The 4,132-nt window shown below is 43.7% G+C and overlaps 1 long non-coding RNA gene across 1 annotated transcript; it reads left to right on the forward strand.

Moving 5' to 3' along the window:
• The first annotated feature begins 1,401 nt into the window (after positions 1-1,401).
• LOC129699209 (uncharacterized) lies at positions 1,402-2,193 on the forward strand. Its single transcript, XR_008723803.1, has 2 exons — positions 1,402-1,584; positions 1,886-2,193. It is a non-coding gene; the product is annotated as an uncharacterized LOC129699209 (long non-coding RNA).
• The last annotated feature ends 1,939 nt before the right edge of the window (positions 2,194-4,132 follow it).

Raw genomic sequence — 4,132 nt, forward strand, 5'->3', positions numbered from 1 at the left:
TAACATACAAACTCCATACAGACAGGACCCGCGGTCAGGATCGAGCCCGGGTCTCTGGTGATGTAAGGCAGCAACTCTACCGCTGCACCATCATGTCGCCCTGTATTAAGTTATTCATAGTTAACAATCAGTCCTTGAGTCACAGTGCAATACAGCACAGAATCAGTCACTAATTAAATAATGTTGCAACCAAAATCTGAAATTTGGAATTTGTTCAGTTCAGTTTTGTTTATTGTCACGTGTACCGAGATACAGTGAAAAGCTTTGTTGTGTGCTAACCAGCCAGCAGAAAGACAATACATGATTGCAATTGAGCCATTCGCAGTGTGTAGAAACATAATAAGGGAATATCTTTTAGTGCAAGGTAAAGGCAATAAAGTCATATCAAAGATAGACCAATAGTCGTTCAGGATGGCTCTCTGGTTGCAGCAGGATGGTTCAGTTGCCTGAAAACAGCTGGGAAGAAACTGTCCCTGAATCTGAAGGTATGCATTTTCACACCATTAACAACCTAATGCAGAGTCTCAATCCAAAACATTGATTTTACTTCGGAGTCACGCGAGTGATTCCGTGAAGAACCCGCCCAGTGCGCTGTTGCGGCATTATCGCACAGCTGTGCACATGCGGTTCATCACGACATGGTGGGCGAGTCACCTATGGATTTCCCTAGTGGACCATGGTTGCTGACTCAACCCAGTCTCAGGCATAAGCCACCCATGCCATAAAACATCAAACTCCTGGGTGTAGGTTTTGAATAAACCTTACCAGGGGCTGGGATTATCCAAATGAACCATTACCACCATGTCGGCATCCCTGCGAACAGTCACCAAGAGCTAACATGGGTAAAATACTGCCACAACGCCGGGACAACATACCAAACTATTCAACCACTGACGTATTGGAGTTCCTGGACCATCTACACCATGATTAAAAGGTGAGTTACAGTGCCGTAAATACAGCATGAAGCGCCTTGTCTGCTTATCTAAAAACAGCAGGACAGCAGAGCATGGGATCCCATCCACTGAAGATAAACTTATGAAGGGCAATTATAATAATAAGCCCCAAAAACCCAGGTATACCCATGTATGGGATATCGGTGTGATATTGACATATCTCAGAGAATGGCACCAGCCAGATCCCTCGGTCTTGCTCAATCTAGGTTAAAGACGCTCATGCTTATGGCTCTCGTATACGCTCACAGAGTCCAGTCACTCCACAAAACTAGACTGGATAACATGGTGATTACCCCAGACGCATCACGTTCATCGTTCTAGGTCTGGTAAAATCTAACTCGCAGGTATATGGGACTAGGCGAGATTATGTGTTCGGCACGGACTAGTAGGGTCGAGATGGCATGTTTTTTCCGTGCAGTAATTGTTATATGGTTATATGGACCAGGAACGCCCAATTCACTGGTGGGATTCCGGGTCTACCCACCAGAGTCCAGGTTGAGTGTGGTGACCCATCTACAACTATATATAGACACAACCCACAATCTTAGAGGGAGAGGAAAGCCTATGGGTCAACCACAAGAAACCCCAAGACGGGGTAACGAGCCAAACCACTTCAAGGTGGCTCAAACAGGTACTGTTTCAGGACTGGACGAGGGTTGGTCAAGACTATAAATAATGATCTCCTTTTCTTTTCACTATTTTCTCTCTCAACTTTCTTCATTTACTCGTTTTCTTTCTTCACACACTATATATTTCACATTTTTCTATCCTTTACTATCTAACCTCTTTTTCTTATTCTCATCTTTTTTCAATGTAACAAAAAAAAAAGAAGTTGTACATAAAATGTATTATGAAAATATATATTAGGCACTTTGGTGCCATATGACTGTGCTTACTTCTAATAAAATAAAATATAAAAAAAAAAAAAACAGGTACTGAAAGCTGCCGGAATAGATAATAATACATTTAAATCCCATTCCACTAGGGCAGCATTGATATCAGCGGCTGAACGAATGGACATCCCGGTTGACCACATTCTCAATACGGGGATGGTCAAGGGAAACGACGTTCAGAACATTTTTTATTGTAAACCGTTGATAAGCCTGATTTAATTGCAGAAAGAATATTACAAACTGCAAATATTAATTTAAGCTCAGGGGAGCTATTTATGTTGTTATTGTTAACAAATACCTTTCTGTTTCTTGTGAAAGCAGATCCATTGGTTGATTACGATAACACTTCCTCCCTCAAAAACTTCGGCAGTGAGTGAAATAAAAACTGTTACACGGTTTGAAATCACAGACCTTTGAAATCTTCACGGAATCACTCACGTGACTCCGAAGTAAAATAGTAAGATTAAACGAGTACTTACCAGTATGAAGTTTGATCTGTATTTTATGAGGAGTTACGGTGAGGGATTACGTGCCCTCCGCTCCCACCCTCAATATATAGATCAAACTAATAAACTGATGTCTCACAGATCTTTACTATGTTACCTCAAATATTGTGTCTATCCTGTGATTGCACACCGCTGCTTCGAAGTATGCCGCAACAGCGCACTGGGCGGGTTCTTCACGTAATCCCTCATCGTAACTCCTCATAAAATACAGATCAAACTTCATACTGGTAAGTACTCGTTTAATCTTACTATTATCCCTGATAGACACAAAAAGCTAGAGTTACTCAGCGGGACAGGCATCATCTCTGGAGAGAAGGAATGGGTGACGTTTCGGGACCCGAAACACCACCCATTCCTTCTCTCCAGAGATGCTGCCTGTCCCGCTGAGTTACTCCAGCTTTTAGTGTCTATCTTCGGTTATAAACCAGCAGCTGCAGTTCCTTCCTGCACATTGACTATCCCTTTATCTTCACAGATGCTGCTTGTCTCAATGAGTTCTTCTAGCTGTTTGGTCTTTTTTTTTTTGCACCAGATTCCGGCTTCTGCAATCTCTATGCATTCATACATTTTAACTTTTCTGGATGGCAACTAATGCATACCTGCATTGTGAATATGAGTATTTGCCTCTGAGGATGTTACTTGCCTGGAGAATCTCTGAAATGTTCACATCTCCAATAGAATCTAAATTTATTACCCAAATAATAATTTATTTTCCATCTGCCCTATATTTTTGATCATACCCCTCCAATATTTATTATTGAACATGAATTGCCAGGTCCAGAAATAGACATTATCTTCACTTATAAAAGAGGCGGCATTAACAGGGGTGGCACGGTGGCGCAGCGGTAGAGCTGCTGCCTTAAGGGCCTGTCCCACTTAGGCGATTTTTCAGGCGACTGCTGAAAAACCGGCAACTGGAACAGCGACTGATAGAGTGGAACACACACACACACACACATAGCTTCCTTCACCAGCCCATTATGCAGGTGGGGGAAAGCAGGGGGAGCGCTGTCTGAGTGAAATTCACACGGAGCAAAATCAATGTGATACAGACACGCACCGCGACGAACAGGAAGGTTGGCGTTGTAATTAAGACGGTGAAAGCACAGTGTTCGGGAAGGTTCACGTAAGTTCCTTAAAAGAGGGGTGGGGGGGGAGAGGGGAAGACGGGGAGGGGAGAAGGAGTGGAGACAACTTTTAAGAAGAGATACACGGCTGTGAAGCTCGGCCGATATTAACATTACCAGTCGGTTATCCTTGGTTCTGAAAACTACTGCTTACGTTTTTTTTTCCCAATGAGCCAATGAAATTCACCGGTCAGCACCGGCTACAACCTAGGAGAACCTTCGACATCCAGGCAACCCATTAGGACCTCCAGACAACCCATCTACGGCACGAGAATTCTCGCTACTCTCCATGGCAGCTTCATTCCAGTTGCCGCTAATTTTTCAACATTTTGAAAAATTTGCAGTGACCATAATGTGGCCGCGACTAGTTCCGAGAATGTGGGAACTCCTCACGACCATGAAGGCGACTACCCGGTAACCACCCGTGAACATGTGGCGACCATGTGGAGACCGCATAGTCTCCTGCAGTCGCCTATAAAGTCGCCTAAGTGGGACAGGCAACCCAGGATCAATCCTGACTATGGGTGCTGACTGTTCTGAGCTTTGTATGATCTCCCCGTGGACCGCGTGGGTTTTCTCCAGGAGCTCCTGTTCCCTCCCACACTCCAAAAACTGTCTGTAGGAAATTGGCTTTGATAAAAATTGAAAATTGT

The sequence above is a fragment of the Leucoraja erinacea genome, chromosome 8, assembly GCF_028641065.1.
Source record: "Leucoraja erinacea ecotype New England chromosome 8, Leri_hhj_1, whole genome shotgun sequence".
NCBI lineage: Eukaryota > Metazoa > Chordata > Chondrichthyes > Rajiformes > Rajidae > Leucoraja > Leucoraja erinaceus.